This window comes from Procambarus clarkii, chromosome 91 (assembly GCF_040958095.1).
Source record: "Procambarus clarkii isolate CNS0578487 chromosome 91, FALCON_Pclarkii_2.0, whole genome shotgun sequence".
Classification (NCBI taxonomy): Eukaryota; Metazoa; Arthropoda; class Malacostraca; order Decapoda; family Cambaridae; genus Procambarus; species Procambarus clarkii.
In genome coordinates this window covers 5,217,853-5,239,710 of record NC_091240.1, presented here as the reverse complement: position 1 = coordinate 5,239,710, position 21,858 = coordinate 5,217,853, and the positions used below count along the sequence as shown (strand labels likewise).

Below are 21,858 nucleotides of genomic sequence, written 5' to 3'. Positions count from 1 at the left end.
GAAATTGCATTTTAAGGATTAGCATTGTTTGTGAAGGTCTAATAGTGTAAATGGGTTTGTTATAAATTTTCATACAAATATGTATTGTATGAAATGACTTTTAGATCTGAACGACATGTTTTGGGGAGAGCAAAAAGTGGCTTAATATAATAATTAAGTAGATTATAGGGGTTTTCTTCCTTTATATTTTTGGCTCTAATCAAACTAAAGACCCCACTTGAGAGGCCCTCCTAATGCACGGGTAGTTAGAAACTTAGCAACACCATAATATCTCATTCCCAATGAGGTATACTGCACCCCCTGCATCCCAAACTATCTACTGGAGCCCCTCATTCTTGATGTGTGTTATCAACTACACTCCAATGGTAGAACTATCAAACTACTGTATTATCTGAAAATTAAATCATGAAAATATATTTTGCAAATTTGATATATATATATTATGAGTATAAATTGTATTTAAACAAAAAATTTATATGACTGGAATTTGGAAATCAATATAATGAGAGAATCCATGTTTAATTGTATGAAACAGTTTAAAGATAATGATCAAGGTACATAATATTTTCAAAGTTTGATCAACTAGAACAATAAAAGCAGTCTTTATTTTTTAATTTTAGGAAGTTATAATTGTTTTTATTTTTAGGAAATTATAGCAGCTACAAAAATGATAAATATTTGTGTCAAATTAACATCTCACCATGATACATCATCATCATCTTGCACTGAGCAGTTCCTATGACATTTTCTCTTCCCCAAATCCCTCAAAGGTACCTTTACAATTTCAAAAATGTTTTAAATGTACAAGTGTGACTGATATGAACCAGCCAGCAGTTACAAAATGACAAACTTGTACAGTATCAAGGAATATGCTTCAACTGTAATATTGTTGCTACATAATGTACTGGGTACAAAAATTCAAGCACTGTATTGTTTAATATACTGCTTTATACAAGTGCATATTGTCACTTCGTAGAAGACTCGAGAATATTTTTTATTTTCTTAGCATTTGCTAGGAAGCTCTGCTACTGTATTTAAAGATGACTAGCCAATTCAAGATAAAAGTCTTGAGTGACTAAGACATTGCACTAGGTAATTAGGTAATTACAGCAATTAATATATACACTGTATTCCTTGTTAACCCTTCAGTACAATACGTCAAGACTGAGAACATTTCTGCAATGAAGGAAATATAAAAACTCAATATAGCTTGAGCACTGTGTAGGTTTATAATGTTTTTTTAGTCGTAAGAAATAGTTACAGTACATCATATTGTGGAGTCTACTATAAGCAAAACCAGTGGCCAGGCATGACAGAAGAATTATCAACAACAAACATCAGCTAATTAGGAAGTTACAGTATGTATACAGCATAGTATACTAGTTGTAATACAGTAAATGTTACAAGCATGACACATTAATTATCAGGTAACTAAAAATAAAAATGGCTGATATAATGAATGAAAAACATAAAATTAAGTACCTGATAAGGAAATCACACATTTGTATTTGTACAATACAGTACAGTATACAGTACAAGGAGCAGCACAATTAACCCTTTCTCTGTGTGAATTGTAATAACTCCATAACAATATCAATTAGAAAACTTAAGACCTCATAAAGGGTGTTTCAGTGAGTGTTTCATCCTGTCACAGGATCTTATCACCCAGAAAAAAGGCAGTCGAGCTCCTAGAAGTGGACAAATATCCTTGAAAAATTTTCATAAGAATAGCCGTGCTATAAACAAAATGTTGTCCCAGAACTCGTCTTTATATATATACTGTACTGTATAATATAGTCATTGAGTAAAATTTTATGTTAATGTACAAATTATCAAAACACACACACACATTATATATATATTTAATCACTAAGAACTCTTATTTGACCTGGCCAGGATTCGAACCCATGCTGTCCAGGATCACCCCTAAACGTACACAGTACCGTGACCACCGCACCAATGATCGTCTATAGACGATCATTGGATAGAATATCATTGGTGCAGTGGTCACAGTACAGTGTACATTTTGGGGTGATCCTGGACGGCATGGGTTCGAATCCTGGCCAGGACATATATATATGAATGAAAACTCCACACCCCAGAAGTGACTCGAACCCGGACCGCCAGGAGCATATAACAACTGGTGTGCACGGTGCCTTAAACCACTAAACCATCAGTGACCGTACAAAAAGTGGTGATAGCCGAGGCCATTTGAACCACCACCCCGACGGCACTTTGATGGTAATCTTGAGCATAGCTTTTCATCAATTCACCTCATTTTTATGGGGCCATGTGAGCAACACAAATGCGAACAAGCTTGAATGGTCCCCAAGCATATATGCAAGGAAAACTCCACACCCCATTAGTGACTCGCACCCGGACCGCCAGGAGCACATTGCCACTGGTGTACACGATGCCTTAAACCACTCGACCATCAGTGACCGTACAAAAAGTGGTGATAGCCGAGGCTATTTGAACCACCAACCCGACGGCACTTTGATGGTAATCTTAGGCATAGCTTTTCATCGAATCACCTCATTTTTATGGGGCCACGTGAGCAACACAAATGCGATCGGTCACGTACGATCGTATTTGTACGGTCACTGATGGTCGAGTGGTTTAAGGCACCATGTACACCAGTTGCAATGTGCTCATGGCGGTCCAGGTTCAAGTCACTTCTGGGGTGTGGAGTTAACAAAATTTAATTTTGGAGAAATCATCCCTAATTTTCAGGGGCATGCTAAGCAATTGATAAAGAGTATGAATAAATACTAATAAAAACTCATGTAAGCCAAGCTTCGGGTAATATTAAAATAAAATTGCTATAAAAGTACTATATTAAAAATATTTAGAAATTTAGGAATAAAGATATAATTCTAGACAATATTTCTACAATTGCACATACTGTATTTTCTTACTGAAGGAAGCAACACAAGCCCCTTTCAGAGCACAATATAATACTGTACAATATAACAGTGGTATAATGTAAATTACTGGATTATCTCCAGAAACATCTTTTGTGGCATTTAATAATAAATTATGATTACGTACGTACATTATGTAATAGGAAAACAGTGCCATTAAATTACACAAATTTGTAGTGCTTAAATGATAACATTTATGATAATTGTTATGATACTGTATAACAAACACTTGACCAAGCATAAATTAACAGTAACAACTAAACATATACCATATAAAAAATTCACCATATATGTATTTAAACTTCTCACAGGTTATATATTTTTCTAATGAATTTTTGACAAGTTCTTTCTTAAGGCTATCCCAAGTACAGTAGTACTGTACTTAATCACCGAGGTTTATATTAATTTCATCTTTAGCCTGTACAGAATTTCATTGCAACTATTATAGAATTTTGATGACATTCAGAAAACATTTCGGTTAACAATAAGAAATTTTTGTAGTAAGATCTTAACCTTTTGCTCTGAAGCGCACTACTGAACACTGATGGGATTTCTTCTATTAGTACTGAAACATCTGGGATACTGTAGAATGCAAACATTTGGTTTGAATAAACATGGGAAGGGATTAGTGTCTACCTAACCTCGATAAAAAAGCACTTTACCATACCATTTTACCCTGTCATAGCTCCAGGATACAGTACTGGTTTTCATATTATTTGATGTTATCAGTTAATTTAATTACTGTGCTGTACTTGTAATGACAATAGGGTCTCCCTAAACGAACTTGTGTAGTTGATAATATTATCACTTCAAGTAGTTGAAAATATTTTCGTCAAGGGTGGAATTTCGTGCATGGGATGAGTACGGATGGGACAGACTACACAAATTTATTCATGTGAGTAATCTGAAAGCATTGAAGCTAACTTCTGCTTACATTATGTTCCCATAATCTTCATACGTATGTTCTACTTTCATAAGAATTTCATAAAATTTAAATAATATAATTTTTTGGGGGGGAAGGTGCAGGGAGAGGGGAACACCTGAAATTTGGCAAATATATATATTTTACTTGATTTAAATGTAATCTTTATGTTTCTATAAATTTGTTAGAAAATATTTGTGTTTACAATTGTTATTCATTTGTTGTGGAGCCTCACACCCACATTATGACAACTCAAATTTTGCAAGATATTAAATAATAGTCTTTTTTTCGAACCTAACTTCAAATGAAAATAATATTTTATTGAGTATTCTGAATTTTTATTTATTTTTTGTTGTTGTCAGGGCATTCTGGAGATAAATTTCCATTTCACAGCTAACCACAACCAAACTACAGTATAACAGTGGTTTTATTATAATTTTTTTCACTAACTCAATCAGTTTCTCAATAATTTCATAAGCTCGAACTATTAAATGAGTTTTGTCAAAAAAGCTGCACACGGAGGGTATCCAAAATAAATGCTGCAGCGAAAGGGTTATTAATAAAAAATATAAAATACATAAACATTGACAAATTATTAACCCATCATATTAGGGAATATCTGAACATATTTAAATACCGTACATTGTGATTTTCTGAATTACAGTGGTTACCTAACTTGACATTTGCTTAAGGGACCAATAGATTGTTGTTTTAAAAGATGTTCAATGTCAACCAATATTTTTTTGACTAGTTGTAGTACAGTATATGGAAAGGGCTGCAATTGTTCCAAGTTTCAGTACTTGCAGCCTAAATAGAAAGGGAGATTTATTTATTTATTTTTTCAACGAATATTACACATTTTCAAGTGTATATACAACCACACCTTTCAGATATAATCATTCTATTACACTTTTCTGACACATTAACATATATTAAAGGATCTGATGCCACGGATTTTCCAAAATATGTTTAGTTTTACTAATACAAATAATCAAAGTTCCCCCCCCCCCAAAAAATATGCATATATATATCAGGTTTATTGCTATTATAAAATCAATAAATGAACTTAGGAAAAAATGCTGACCACAGATTTTAGAGACATCAACTCTACATATAAGGTGTAAGTTTCATGTAAATTGAATAAAAAATGAAAAAGGTATATGAACATTTATGTTACTTGAAAATAAATAAGAAAAAATAAAGTCTAAGGTGCTGCCATCTGTGGCTAAGGCTGACATCAACCAATTTTTTCCAAAATTGGCATCCTTATAGATAGGCTTACATGCAGCCAGGTGTATAAGCTTCATGCAAATTGTCTGATTAAAAAAATAATAATAATAATTTTTTTTAATAAAACTAATTATAATTTTTTTAATGTGCTATTGTGATAGCTGAGAGTCATAGACATGATTTCAGTTGACACTTGTGTTTGATAATCATTTTTGATCTTGGGAAATTTTTGACAGAGATCTTGAGATCTTGAGATGATTTCGGGGCTTTTAGTGTCCCCGCGGCCCGGTCCTCGACCAGGCCTCCACCTCCAGGAAGCAGCCCGTGACAACTGACTAACACCCAGGTACCTATTTTACTGCTAGGTAACAGGGGCATAGGGTGAAAGAAACTCTGCCCATTGTTTCTCGCCGGCGCCCGGGATCAAACCCGGGATCACAGGATCACAAGTCCAGCGTGCTGTCCGCTCGGCCGACCGGCTCCCTCCCTCCCCGACACATAATTCAATATTTTTTCTCCCTTCCTATTTATGCTACGATGCTGAGACTTGGACCAGATGAAACTCTTTTCATACACAACTCGTCAAAAAAGTTTGATTGAAATCGAACCATTTTCATATTTGAACCTATTTTTCATTTTTTAACCTATTTTCCCCCTTAATAACTATAGTAGATCTAATAACAAAAATAATAAATATAAATTAGTGTGCTTGGGATGGTTTACTTGCATCTCAATGATATTTTGCTTACTATCTTTTTCCACTCCATCCCAGTTATCATGCATTCTTCATATGCTACTGTGATAAATGGTACATAAGAATAAAACAAAAATAAGTCACATACAATTATCAGGCAACAAAACTGAGAGGTCACCAAAGATACTAATATGATGTATATGGAAGAAAATACTATAATTACCAATCAAATATGGCATAAACACATCGATGTTTGCATTCATAAATATGTACCGTACATACACAGGAGTCATTAAATACAACCGTAAATGAATTTTCAATGAGTGAAAGTACCAACAAGCCTCAAAATGCATTAACCCTGGTCACCATGCTCACTGTTTGTGGGTTCTTCTAGCAATTACTTGCTGTCTGATGAAAACTACTGTATTTGAATTTATAAAACATAGAAAAACATTATTTACAGTATACATTCAAGTTAGTTTCTTTCTATAAACTCATAGTTTAGTAGTATCTGATGAGACATTTTTATCAAGACTGGTAAACTAAGCCAACATTTGTTCATCCTTGCATATACAGTACATACAATACAAATATAAATATGTATCCATACATGACCCCCACTAATGAAAAAAAACTACCCTTATTTTACACTGTAATTACAGAAATAACTATTCACTGAGTATCCTGTCTTTCCAATAATCTGTCATACAGTTAACACTATTAGTATGTTTTTTATGGTTTACCAATATGAATATTATTTAATTTAATGTAAGCACTTTTAATTGTGATCTAACTTCTTTATCTCATTCAAATCACACAAATACAGTATAATGATGTGTGTGTGTAATTATCCAGGTGTAGTTACAGGATGAGAGCTCTGTATTCCCTATATCCTGTCATATGACATTTTGAAACTTCCAATAGTTTTGACATTCACTACCTTCATTTAATGTACCGATATTCAATCTTCGTTCAGAGGAAGAGCATTTTTATACATTATCAGTATACTGTACTATAGTACCTTTGTTTCCTTACCATGAGAAGAGAGAAGAGAAGAGAAGAGAAGAGAAGAGAAGAGAAGAGAAGAGAAGAGAAGAGAAGAGAAGAGAAGAGAAGAGAAGAGAAGAGAAGAGAAGAGAAGAGATAGGAATGTGAAGAGAGTGACAAGAAGACTTCTTCTGACATGAATGAAACATTTTCAGATAAAAATTAGGGTAATATTCAGAGGCAATGCATCAGACTGGAGAAATGTTACTAGTGGAGTACTACATGGTTTCAGTTCTAGCACCAGTAATGTTCATTGTCTATATAAATGAGCTACCAAAAGGTATAGAGAATTATATGAACATGTTTGCTGATGATGCCAAGCTTACTAGGGAAGATAAACTTAGACAATGGTTATGCCCTTCAAGAGGGCCCTGGACAAAATAAGTGTATGGAGTAACACTTGACAAATGGAATTTAATGTGAATAAATGCAACATTGTGAAATGTGAAATAGGAGAAAATAGAACACACTTAACCTCAAACAGTGGAAAAGAATTGAAGAACTCTGACAAAGAAAGAGATCTAGGGGTGGTTCTAGATAACAGACTGTCACCAGAGGAGCACACAGGACATTGTGCGAGGAGCATATGCTACGCTTTCCACCCTCAGAGTCCCTTTTAAGTACTGTACATGGATTGTGAAATACTAAAGAAATTGTTAATGACGTTTGTGAGACCAAAATTGGAATATGCAGCAATTGTATGGTGCCCATATATCAAGAAGCACATTAATAAACTGGAAAAGGTGCAAAGGCATGCTAAAAAATGGCTTCCAGAATTGAAAAACAAGAGTTATGAAGGGAGGCTACAGCTGTTAAATATGCCAAAACTAGAAAATAGAAGAAAATGAGGCAAAATGATCACTACATACAAAACATTAACAGGTGTCAGTAACAGGTGTCAACAAAATTGACAAAGAGGAATTCTTGAAACCTGAAACTTCAAGAAGAAACCATCTTGAGGTTATCTTGAGATGATTTCGGGGCTTTAGTGTCCCCGCGGCCCGGTCCTCGACCAGGCCTCCACCCCCAGGAAGCAGCCCGTGACAGCTGACTAACACCCAGGTACCTATTTACTGCTAGGTAACAGGAGCATAGGGTGAAAGAAACTCTGCCCATTGTTTCTCGCCGACGCCCGGGATCGAACCTGGGACCACAGGATCACAGACCAGCTTGCTGTCCGCTCGGCCGACCGGCTCCCAAAGATGACAATTTTTTTTTTAACTTTTCTTTTTTAAACAAAGTGACATAGTTGCAACAAGTTAAGTGAGAAGATGGTGGATGCCAAAACTGTCAGTAGCTTCAAAGTGTCATATGACAAAAAGTACTGGGAAGACAGAACACTACAAGTATAATAGCTCCCATCTTGTAACTACACACATTAGATTTGTTTTAAGGTCTCCCCCAAGGTTAAACTAATGATTTCCTTTCCTGTTAATTTTGTACATGGTGATCATGTCACCCTTTTTTTCTGCCCAGTAGTTTTAGCATATTTAACACCTCCAGTTTCTCTTCATAGTTCCATGCTTTATGTCTGGTTGCTTTATAGAGGCATGTTTTTGTGCCTTGTCTAATTTATTAATGTGCATTTTTGGGAAATGGATACCATACAACTGTTGCATATTCTACTTCAGGTCCCAAGAATGTTGTACCTATTTTTACCATTCACCATCCATAAACTTAAATGCAATTCTGAAATTGGCAAAAGTAGCACAGGCTCCTCTTACTATGCTCTATATTTTGTCCTTCACTTATTGAACTGTTATTTATAGGATGAAATGTGGCCTGATTTCACTTATTCCACATTCCATAATATGACACTTAACCACAATGAATTCCATTAACCATACGTTGCTTTGTGTACTTATTTTGTCCAAATTACTTTGATAAACCAATCATCTAGGTCTCTTATTCTTTCCCGTAACTTAGCATCATCCTCAAACAAGTTCATATAATATTGTATCCCTTCAAGATCATTTATATAGTGTAAACAATGGACATTATTGGTGCTAGTAATGAGCCTCTACTCATGATGTTCCTTCAATCTGAGATATTGCTTCTGGTCGCTGCTATAATTTTGTCTGTTAGGAAATTTTTCATTTAGTCGAAGGGGCTTCAACTAAATGAAAAAAATAAATGAAAATAAAGTTGAAGTTATTTAGTTGAAGAAATTTGTAGCAGTCCCCGTGGCAAAGTGGTAGCACACTCGCCTGGCGTTTCACGAGCGCTTTGACCTGGGTTCGTATCCTGGCCCGGAAGGATTTATTTGGCACCAATCCTTAACTGTAGCCTCTGTTCACCAATCAGTGAATAGGTACCTGGTTGTTAAACGATTTGTCGGGTCGTATTTTAGGGAAAATTAGGATTAAGGACTTGCCCGAAATGCTATGCGTGTTAGTGGTTGTACAAGAATGTAAGAACTCTTGTATATATACATAAAATAAAAATAAATACAAAAATTTAAGCTAGCAGTCTTCCTGTTACATCTACTGTGTGTTGCTACCTTCAGCAAAGCCCCATGTGGAACTCTTATTGAATGCCATTTTTTTTGTAGGTCCAGACAGATGCTAGCTGCCCATCCATCCTATTATTGCCTGTCTATTATTATGTAATTTCTTTGTAAATATTCCACTCAATGCCTGCTCTCTTGATATGACTATTATATTTGTAACTAAATCACCAGAAAGGTAGAGCACACCAAAAAAACAAGCAACAGCATGGAAAGCATTGGTAACCCCAACAAGAACTATGTGCACACTCATTGTCCAAATCCAACGGCTAGTTAAGAAAATTCATTAACTAACAGTTGGCAGCCCTGGCGACTCAGGGGTCCGGTCGACTGCACCAGTCAAATACACCCCACCAAAGCAACAACTCCAAAAACCACAGGTATGAAGGCAGGACAGAAATGGGAAGCCATCAAAGAAAAAAAGAAGTTTAATATCATTCAGTGCTGGATTTTTAGGAGAGCTTTCTTCAGTGGCTTCTCAAGCTAACTCCCACATAGAATAAACAGAATAAGACTTACCGTGGGAAGAGGGAAGGAAGTCCAGTGTTGTCAAGGGGCATTACCCAGATACCAAGCTGTAAGCACCTGATTAGAGCACCAGAAATCACAAACATGAATATCCCCTTAAGACATACTAGGAATGGGGCGAACCTCCAATAGCTCAGCATGAAACACCTCAATTAATGGCCCTGCTTTGGGATGAACAAGAACATCTCCTCTGGGAAGAGGATGCCATGGTCGAAGGCAACACAAAGGCCTCCAGAAACCGGTACGTTACAAATCCTCTACTTTAACGAAAAGGACTGCTAATTGCCAACATAGCTATCACAATCCAAAATCTTGAAGTGTGTGCTGGAACTGTCAAATTCCTTCTTGAAGAGCTATCTTTGTTCTTACATTTCCTGTATTTGCTAGTAGGTTGAATAATCTAGCATCTCTTTATTGATAGCACAGTACTGTATTACTAATTCTTGCTTCCACTGTGGACGATGTGTGCATTAATTGATCAGTCAGGCTTAACACCAATGGGTCTGATTAGTAACTGGATGCATAGCTACATTGATACAGTCTTGTCCTTAGCTAGGATGATCTTAATATGCCAATTAAGGGCTTCCAGTCCCAACAACAGTACATTCACATCCCATCTACTTTAAAAGTTCAATTCCACTTGAAAAGATCTGACCTGGTAAAGAACTTCAGTACAGCAGATCAGCCCCATACAACTGAGTTGAATGTGTGGGACTATAATGCATTAGCACACTTGCATAATAACAATGTCAATAAAAATAACACAAAAATAGAAGATATAAATTAATTACAGTACTATACAGTTCAGCAGACATGGCTAAATATAATTTTGCCCCAATGTATTTACTTGCACTATTTACTGTTCTGTTCCCAAGCCAAAAAATGAATTTGACTTTGAATGTGATATATTTTGTGGTACAGGACTGAGGACCATGAGCAACGGATGAGGTGGATGTGTTCTATCCCTGTGCACTGACCCATGTTATGTTCTTTCCCTCATTACTAAAATTATTAACAAATAATTAATTCCATAAACATTTATTAGGAAAATGTTTAGTAACAGCATTAGTTATGTACAAGCCAATAAGAAAAAATTTAGATGTCAATACTGTAAATTATTGTGAAACTTGAGTGTGGGGGCAAGTATATAAGACATGACAAAGGAGCTTAGTATTGGGGAAAGCACTGTTTCAGATGTAAGAAAGCAAAGGGCCAATATACTGAGATTTGCTTATAGAAGAAACTGTCTTGATAGGAAAACTCATAAGGATGCTAAGCATAAGGACTCAGACCAAACTGTGCGCAAGTGCTTTGCTCATCAAAAGCAAGCAAGTGCTTTGCTCGTATGGACCAATAGGAGCTGCCTCGTATCAATGCAACAACAGTGTGATTGGTCGAAACAGATTTTGTATGCTGCTGAAATGTTTACAGATAATTTAGGGATTTACGAGTTAAAGGGTGGCCAAGGTTGACCTTTCTCTGTAGCACTTCTATTTCAGACCCCATACATTCTTTCTGTGTACTGTGTATATGTATATGGGGCTTTAAAAATATATTCTATTAATGTTATTTTTGTGACATCAGTACAGTACTGTAATACCATTACAAAATCATGGAGTAATATCCAGCAATGATTCCTCTATTGTATACAGTATTTCCACAATACTGACATTGCATAATGAATATGGTCCCAATGCAATAAAATCAAGCTGTTTATGTTCACAAGATAAATAATGAATAATTATAAATGCAGTACCGTACAACCATAAGCATAATTGTCGTAGTTTTCTAGGAGGGAATTTTTTGTATATTACATTTATAATAAGTAAACAAAGAGTGCACATCCCATATACTGTACAGTGTCCAACACAGTTTTTTTTGCACACAACCCATTCATTTTGCCAGGTTTTCTAAGACCATAAAACTCCACTTGCTGTTTGCAAAAACACGTAATGTGGAGGAGTGCAGGTGTATTAAAAATCTGCCTGGTTGATGGGGTTCTGGGAGTTCTTCTACTCCCCAAGCCCGGCCCGAGGCCAGACTTGACTTGTGAGAGTTTGGTCCACCAGGCTGTTGCTTGGAGCGGCCAAGACACACTTCCATGCCAAAAGGCTTATTTCCATGGGTCCTTAGAGCCGGCCTGGTCGGCCCTTAGAGGCACGTCACGAGGTGGCTCTCATGTGTACTCGCTCTGAACGTGTACCCAAGGGGTAGCATCCCATCCTCCTCCTCCTCCATTGTTTTGGGTCTGGTGTGGACATCAACAACAATGAATCCTGGCCAAGGCGGATTAACTGGGTGCCAATCTTTAACTGAATGCCCCTGTCCACCCAGCAGTAATTGGGTGCCTGGTATGTTAACTGATTGGAATGCCATGTTTCAGGGAAAACTGGTCGGGTATGGCTATTACCCTTCTGCTCTATATGGCCATAGAGCAGAAGTCACCTGCTCCTGAACCCATCTGTATATTAGAAAAATTGCAGACAGTAATGTGGAAACAGTGCAAGGTGCGAGGTGGTTGTATATTTTACTTAAAAGTACTGTACATACAATGCATTTATTAAGATTGATGTTTTTTATGTTAATATTCCATGGTTTAGGAACAGTATTTTTCAGATATTGATATACAGTATTTTTCAGATATTGATATACAGTATTTTTCAGATATTGATATACAGTACTACAATAGTTATGCCATTATCCCCCATAAAAGAATCAAGGTAAAAATAAAATGTTTTATATTAAAAAAAATCATTTAAACATCAAATATTTATTTAATACAAACATCAAATTAACATGGCCACCAGTTCTGTGAAGCAAGTTTTTATTACATATTGTAATTCACAATTTTACTTTGAAAAAATACATTGTGAATTTGGCTATAAATCATACTACTGCATACCAAAATAATATGACTTGGAAAAAGGTGTTTGGCAGTCTCAGCCATTTGATACCATGCATACAGCACATGTTTGTTCCTACATGGTTGTATATATTTCATCACATTTTTCAGTATGTAGATACTCTTAAAAGGCAATATCTACTCCAAAAGGTACTCGCACTCTCATACAGACTCATAATACTGTAGAACACAAAACAATGGGTATAAATTGGATAAATTTAAGAACATAAGAATAAAGGTAACTGCAGAAGGCCTACTGGCCCATACCAGGCAGCTCCTATTTATAACCACCCAATCCCACTCATATACATGTCCAACCCATGCTTGAAACAATCAAGGGACCCCACCTCCACCACACCATGTGGCAACTGGTTCCACAAATCAACAACCCTGTTACCGAACCCATATTTACACAAGTCTTTCCGAAATCTAAACTTATCCAGTTTATACCCATTGTTTCGTGTTCTGTCTTGTGTTGATACTTTTAATACCCTATTAATATCTCTTTTGTTATGTCCATTCATCCACTTGTAAACCTCTATTATGTCACTCCTAACTCTTCGCCTTTCCAGTGAATGTAATTTAAGCTTTGTTAATCTTTCTTCATATGACAGGTTTCTAATTTGTGGGATTAACTTTGTCATCCTACGGTGGACACGTTCGAGTGAATTTATATCCATTCTATAGTACGGCGACCAAAACTGAACTGCATAATCTAAATGGGGCCTAACCAGAGCAAGATATAGCTGAAGAACACCACCATGTGTCTTATTACTAACGCCTCGATTAATAAATCCCAGTGTCTTACTTGCCTTATTACGAACATTTATGCATTGATTTTTTTTGGTTTTAAATTCTTACTAATCATAACTCGCAGATCCATTTCACAATCCGACTTCGCAATCTCAACACCATCTAGCTCGTATCTTGTAACTCTATCATCATTGCCTAGCCTCAAAACCTTACATTTGTCAGCATTAAACTGCATCTGGCAATCTTTTGATCATTTCAAAACCCTACTTAGATCCCGTTGAAGTGATAGCGAGTCTTTTTCTGTGTTTATTTCCCTCCTGATTTTTGTATCATCGGCAAATTTGCAAATGTTGCTGCTCAAACCTGAATCTAAATCATTTATATACAGTATTATGAATAACAGAGGTCCCAGGACAGAGCCTTGATTGAGGCACTCCACTTACATTTTCCCACTCTGACTTAACCCCATTTATACTAATTCTATGTTTCCTTTGGTTTAGCCATGCCCTAATCCACCTTAATATAGCACCCCCAATACCATGAGCCTCTATCTTTTTAATCAGTCTTTCATATGGCACTGTATCAAAAGCTTTGCTAAAGTCAAGGTACAAAACATCACAAACCTTACCACTATCAACTGCCTCAACTAGGCTGGAATAAAATGATAGCAAATTTGTTAAACATGAACTGCCACTTATAAAACCATGTTGTGAATCGTTTATTAATTTGTTTTTCAAGATGAAGACGAATAGTATTTGCAATTATCGATTCAAGTAACTTTCCCACAATAGACGTTAGGCTAATTGGGCGATAGTTTGATACAAGTGATCTATCTCCTTTCTTAAAAATTGGTACCACAACAGCAACCTTCTACGACTTTGACACTCTTGACTGACTAATGAATTATTAAATATGGTAGACAATGGATCGCAAAGCTTCTCATTGCATTCTTTAAGCACCCTTGCAAACACGTCGTCCGGCCCTGGGGATTTGTTTGGTTTGAGTTTCACTAATTGTTTAATAACATCATACCTGGTAACTGTTAAACCTAGTCAACCTGTCCTCATACCCACCCACATAGACTTGTTCGGCTGAAGGCATGAGTTAAGTTCTTCTTTAGTAAATACTGTACAGAGATAAAATATTTATTAAAAATACTACTCATCTCTTCGTCATTATCCGTTATCTGACGTGTCTCGGTTTTCAATGGACCTATCCTTTCCCTAACCTTTGTTCAATATAACTGAACAAACCCTTTAGGATTTGTCTTTGCTTGACGTCATAGCTTTTTTTGCCCTCCTTATCTCTATTTTTAACATGAGGAAAGAATGGGGAGGGATAAGGAAAGAAGGGGGGGGAGAGATGAGAGGGAGGGAGGAAAGGAGGAGAGGGATGTAGAGAGGAGGGAGGGAGGGGGAGGAGGAAATGAGGGAGAAGAAATGAAGGAGGGAGAGAGAAAGGAAGGGAGGGAGGGAGGAGGAAATGAGGGAAGGTGGGAGGAGGAAATGAGGGAAGGTGGGAGGAGGAAAGGAGGGAGGGAGGGAGGGAGGAGAGGGAGGGAGGGAGGGAGGGAGGAGGAAAGGAGAGGGAGGGAGGAGGAAAGGAGAGGGAGGGAGGAGGAGGAAAGGAGAAAGGGAGGGAGGGAGGGAGGGAGGAGGAGGAAAGGAGAAAGGGAGGGAGGGAGAAGAGGGAGAGAGGAGAGGGAGGGAGGGTGGAGATGGAGGGAAGAGAGGGAGGAAAGCAGGGAGGGAGAAGAGAAGGGAGGGAGTGAGGGGAGGAACGCAAGGAGGGAGGAGAGAAGGGAGGGAGTGAGGGGAGGAAAGCAGGGAGGGAGGAGAGAAGGGAGGGAGTGAGGGGAGGAAAGAAGGGAGGGTGAGGGGAGGAAAGCAGGGAGGGAGGAGAGAAGGGAGGGAGTGAGGAGAGGAAAGCAGGGAGGGAGGAGAGAAGGGAGGGAGTGAGGGGAGGAAAGCAGGGAGGGAGGAGAGAAGGGAGGGAGTGAGGGGAGGGGGGAGGAAGGGAGAGAGAGAAGAGGGAGAGAAGGGAGGAGGAAAGGAGAAAGGGAGGGAAAGAGGGGAAGGAGGAGGAGGAGGAGGGAGAGAGGGGAGGGAGGAGAGGGAGAAGGAGGGAGGGAGGGAGGGAGGGAGGGAGGGAGGGAAGGAGGGGAGGAAGAAGGTAGGGAGGAGGAGGTAGGGAGGAGGAGGGTGGGAGGAGGAGGGTGGGAGGAGGAGGTAGGGAGGAGGAGGGTGGGAGGAGGAGGTAGGGAGGAGGAGGAGGTAGGGAGGAGGAGGAGGGAGGGAGGGAGGAGGAGGGAGGGAGGGAGGGATGGAGGGAGGGAGGAGGAGGGAGGGAGGAGGAGGGAGGGAGGAGGGAGGGAGGAGGGAGGGAGGGAGGGAGAGAGGGAGGGAGGGGAGAGAGGGAGGAGGAAGGAGGGAGAGAGGGAGGAGGAAGGAGGGAGATAGGAAGGAGGGAGGGAGGAAGAGGAGGAGGAGGGAGGAGGAGGAAGGAGGGGGGAGGGAGGAGAGAGGAGGGAGGGAGGAGGAGGAAGGAGGAGGGAGGGAGGGAGAGGGGAGGGAGGGGAGAGAGGGAGGAGGAGGAAGGAGGGAGAGAGGGAGGAGGAGGAAGGAGGGAGGGAGGAGGAGGAAGGAGGGAGGAGGAGGAAGGAGGGAGGGAGGAAGGTGGGAGGGAGGAAGGTGGGAGGGAGGGAGGGAGGAAGGAGAAGGGGAAGGGAGGGAGGAGGAAAGGAGAAAGGGAGGGAGGAGAGGGAGGGAGAAGAGAGGGAAGGGAGGGAGGAGAGAGGGAAGGGAGTGAGGGGAGGGAGGGAGGGGAGAGAGAGAGGAGAGGAGAAGGGGAGGGAGGGAGAGAGAAGAGGGATGGAGGGAGGAGAGGAGAGGGAGGAGAGGAGAGGAGAGGGAGGAGAGGAGAGGGAGGGAGGGAGGGGAGGGGAGAGGGAGGAGAGGGAGGGAGGGAGGAGAGGGAGGGAGGGAGGGAAGGAGGAGGAGAGAGGGAAGGGGAGGGAGGAAGGGGAGGGAGGAAGGGGAGGGAGGGAGGGAGGGGAGGGGAGGGGAGGGAGGCAGGGGAGGGAGAGAGGGAGGGAGGGAGGAGGGAGGACAGAGGGAGTAGGAGGAAGGAGGGAGGAGAGGAGAGGGAGGAGAGGAGAGGAGAGGGAGGGGAGGGGAGAGGGAGGAGAGGGAGGGGAGGGGAGAGGGAGGAGAGGGAGGGAGGGAGGGAGGGAGGGAGGGAGGGAAGGAGGAGAGAGGGAAGGAGGAGAGAGGGAAGGGGAGGGAGGGAGGGGAGGGAGGGGAGGGAGGGAGAGGAAGGAGAGAGGGAGGGAGGGAGGAGGGAGGGAGGAGGGAGGGAGGACAGAGGGAGGAGGAGGAAGGAGGGAGGGAGGAGAGAGTGATCCCCAATTGGTGGTCCCCAATTGATGACGTTTATTACAAATAGAATATGAACCTTAAAACAATTAGACCAGGATGATGAAAAATTGCAAACTGAACTACTGTATATGATATGGGTTAAAGACTCACATATTCTAAGTTAAATTTAGCATCTCTAACCACCAATATAACGGTAAAGAAATAAAAAAATGTTTAATATTCCCTGGCATCAAGATGAATACAAATGTTTGGTGCACTTATACTCCTTATCTTGCATTCATCACTCAAAATAATTTCACCTGAACACCTGTTTCTTCACCTCTAACAATAAAGCACTACAGTACAGTATATAAGTACTGTATACTGTACAGTATTTCATATCTTATTATCATGTCTTAATTTCCCTGTGGACAGTATCTGATCCCTATAATAATGGCACATACATACAGTAACTGCTTTCATACAAGAAAATTTAACTTTTTGTTTAATGCTCTAAGGTATACAGTAGTTATGATGGGTTTAAACACAAACCTCTTCGGGGTTCCATCTATAGTGGTCAGTATTAGGCTCATGTATTACAAAATTCTGTGTATATTTTGTGTTCACTTCATCCCTGTCCCCTGACAGGACTACAGTATGCAAATACAGTATCAGTAAGCCTTTTGTGTTTTCTTGTCTGAACAAGTGCATTACCAATACAATATGCTATACTGTATAATATATTTTGAATTACACACAGGTCCCCACAATAAGCCTTTTAATGAATGCTCTATTTTTCCACTTTTCAATTCTGTTGAGCAGACCTGACTACTAACTGCTGCATTAATCATCATCCAAAATGATCTAAAGATTTGTAATCACTTATTTTAATTCTCCATTTACCTACAGTGTACTAGAAATATTGTTTACTTTAAAACTCTCATAGGCTTATTGTTCAGAGAATTAGCAACATATGAACAGTTGCAATAATTCAGCAACACAAGTACAAATAATTATCAAGTACAGTACCTACTGAATATACAGTATTCTATTACTGTATACTGTAATTTAATTTTACCAATCAACTTTGTTATTTTTGTTGATACTCTTAGCCTATCTCCTTAATAAAATTATTATCCAAATTATCCTTATTAATAGGACCCAATAAATATAAATTGAACAGATTATTATCAACAAAGGGCAATTATAAAAATTACCCAGGCCAAGCATTATTAATCCAACAGAGAGGTTGCGAAGAAACTGTGCCAGTGGAGATGCAGTTCTTAAACCACCTGTCTTATAGGCCACTAATATTCAATAACAAAGCACCCAGCAGTCAACTACAGCTAACAGAAACATTTGAGTAATATCAATCACTTCCTACCATACCACTGCACAAGTGAAGGAGTGTGTATGGAGTAGCATCTAGAGACCTATGTACAGTACACACGCATGCCGGCCCACAGTTATTGTTAATTACTGTTATATTTATATTTAGTTATATGACAAAGAGTGCTGGGTAGACGGGACACCACGAGCGTAGCTCTCATCCTGTAACTACACTTAGGTAATTACAGATAAATAACATTATATTTCTATAAGTACAGTACAATATTTACAAATCTGATCTATTAACATTAACTTCATTATAATTATAGTAATAAATATAATGTCATTCTTGGCCATTTATTATCTCTGATCATCAAAAATGTTTTTATTCTGGACTTGAAAGCAAATCCCTTTATTCAAAATTATTTGATCGAGATATTATAGCATATGTCCAATCCAATCATGTCTTCTACGTCGATAAGAAAATGAAGGAATAATGATTTGCGGGAAACTCTTTGTGTAATAGTAGCTTAATTAGTAGGTGTAACTCCTGTTCCCAACAATTGTACGTACATCATTCTTATGTTCTTTGTACTCACATTCTTTTGAATACAAATTATTATTATTATAAGGTGTATTGTATATATTGTATACAAATCTATTGCTCATATCTTTGCAAGTGTCAGCAGGCTCACAGGGAAATAAAACACAAAAGTGTTTTATCCTCCCTTCTCTCTTATACTGTATAGTATTTAAAAAAGGTTTTGATTAAATTCTGGTCCAGAATGGTGTAGATGCTATTGCAAATATGTGGTTGGAGGGGGGGGGGGGAGGATTTCACCTCAGAGGTGTTCCCTGGTTTCCGGTCAACATGTACTGTACTGCACTGTATACTGGGTCCTGGACAATGCTCAGGACTAAAGTATACATGCTGGTTGGCCAGTAGGGTATTGTGGTGGTGGCCTTAATGGCCGTACAGAGGTTGACAAGCCCTCAGCTCCACACCAAACACCAGGGACATGACGTCACGGGCAGGTGGGGGGTGGGGGGGCAGCTTGTGCGGCTGGCAGCGCGGGCTGGACCATCAACCTGGCGACCCTCCCACTTACCCCTCCCACTCACCTTCCCATACCCCTCCCACCAACCACCACCCACCAACAACCCCCCCAACCACCCCGGCCACCCAGCCCGCCACCCTCCGCGGGCTGCCGAGTCTCAATTGTTTCACACACTAACATCTTGCCACAACCCGTATCTACCTCCCTTCTCTCGCCTCACCTACACATTTCTACACGTTACTACGACGCAATGTATGGCGGAAGCCTGGGCTATACGTCCCGAAGCCTGGCCGTGTGCTTCCTACGCTACGCAGATGCCATTTAATTCCATATTGGATAACATGGCGTTGCTCGGGGAAGAAGAGGGAGAATCGGAAATTATTTATATATTCTTATATTACGTTTTGCCTACCTGATTCAAACGCTGACACCATTTTCCGCGTAGGGTAGGTATTAATGTACGTCTTCATCCATGGTGATACCAAAAGTGTCGTCACACACACTAAATTTTGACATAAAACTCCACCTCGAGAATAAAACGCCCCTCCTCTCTCTCTCGACCATGGTGCCTGGAGGTCACAGGACGCCGTCCACGCTCGCCGGCGTTAGCACCGCTGCTTCGTCCGTTTTCTGTTGACGGTGGTTTTCTCATCCGCTGTAGGACACACTCGCCTAGAATCACCACCTCCTTCCTCCCCCCACCATCCACTGTTCTTGTGCCAGGTAAGTCCACTACGGGCTCACCATAGCCTGTGCTACTTGCCCCGCTCCTGTGCCAGGTAAGTTACGGGCTCACCATACCCCGTGCTACTTGCCCTGCTCCTGTGCCAGGTAAGTTACGGGCTCACCATAGCCCGTGCTACTTTGAACTTGTTCCGAGTAGACACACTCTTTTACTCGACTTCTGATCCAATCTTGACGACGAGAGGACGTCTGGACACCTGCTCGGCTTGAGGAGCGCCGGAACTCGTCATGCAATGTTACTCTTTGGGTCTTGATACTGCCGTCCGGCATTCCTATTCAACGATCCGGATCGTTACAACGCCGGGCGCACTTATCACCTATAGGGTCTTGTCGGGGACAGGTTGCCTGTCCCCGACAAGTAAATTAGTTATTATTAAAGACTAATCCACACACCAGAAGGTGAGGGGACGACGACGTTTCGGTCCGTCCTGGACCATTATCAAGTCGATTGTGGACGGACAATCCGCTCCAGAACGGACCGAAACGTCGTCGTCTCCTCATCTTCAAGTGTGTGGTCTAGTATTCATATCTTCAGTCACGTTATTGTGACTCATCTTCTGCCTTAGTTCTTATTATATGCATATGGAAGCTTAGCTAAAATAAGAATCGTCTTTAGGAATCTGAAGGAGAGTCGGGCAACAGCTTCAAGCTCTGCAAGACTAAAAATATATGATTTTCACCCATAGGGTTATAAATTTATTTACCTGAGCCACTAACACTAGTGGCCTCGACGAGGACAGGAAGCCGGCGGCTTATCGAAGGTCCCCCCCCATTTGCCTTGATCTTTTCCAGCTGTACCTTAAAAGTTTACAGAGTATTGGCCTTTACGGCTTCGACGGGTAGGCGGTTCCATGGCTTACTTAATTCATATTAAGTAACCCATGGAGCCGCATACCCGTCGAAGCCGTAAATTTCAAAACTCTGTTAACTTTTAAGGCTCAGGTGGAAAACATCAAGCCAAAAGTAGGCGGTTCTAAGGAGTTAATAACCCTGTAGGTGAAAAAGTATTTGTTCTCAGTCCTACATTGTGGCTTGTTGAACTTGAAACCGTTGCTCCTTGTTTATGTTACATTTGACCTTTTGAAGAAATTGTCCAGATCAACATTCTCCAAATTGTTCAGTACTTTAAAAGTTTCAATAAGATCCGCCCTGTCATGCCTAATTTGTAGTAAGTAGTGTTGTTAGCCCTATGTGGCCCTCAACTGGAATCGCCTACCTGCCTAAGCTGTAAATACCGAGACTTTACTTCAGTTTAAAATTGTAAACAATGTGAACATGAGCTAGTACACACTTTTCAGCACTAAATCTGTGATTGCTCAGTTATCAAAGATTTAAAACCAAATGGTTTGAACTTTGAACTTTTACTTTAAACTCTGTACTTACTGCGTACACTCACAAATATTGGAAGATGTTCTTGAGCTCTACCAAGATTTTACTATTGCCTGCTAATAGATTAGACCCACATTTCATGTTCTCTCCCGGTTCTATGTATGAGTAACCAATCAATACCATTCTGTGAGATGAGGCTACTAGAAGAACTCTGCAATCTTCTGATCTATACACTTTGTAATCCATATAGAATCGGGTAACAGCAAATGCTGTGTATACCTAAGCTTGTTAATAAGAAACTTTAAAATCCAGATAGAAAAAATCCCCAGAAACAATGGGAGAAAAAGCATATCCTGTTTTCTGGGGCAAAATTAACTAAATATACATATACTGTACTCTAAGGATGTCTTCCTCGCTCCCTCCATTAATAAAAATGAATGAGTCAGATACCTCTGGGATCGGCGTGGAGCGGACTGGTCTTGCTTTCCCCTGAGTCATCCACGTCGATCATGGTGTGTATAAGTTTAAGTACGTTT

At 39.9% G+C, this 21,858-nt stretch overlaps 1 protein-coding gene across 2 annotated transcripts in view; it reads right to left on the bottom strand.

The window, feature by feature from the left end:
• Nucleotides 1-19,867, bottom strand: part of LOC123773959 (zinc finger protein 493) — a 177,940-nt gene extending 158,073 nt beyond the window's left edge. Inside the window, exon 1 of one of the 2 annotated variants that reach the window (XM_069318684.1) lies at nt 19,662-19,867. The gene's annotated coding sequence lies outside the window, so the exon portion shown is untranslated. The remainder of the gene's footprint in view (nt 1-19,661) is intronic. The other variant, XM_045767959.2, reaches the window with a different exon arrangement.
• Between the last annotated feature and the right edge of the window lie 1,991 nt (nt 19,868-21,858).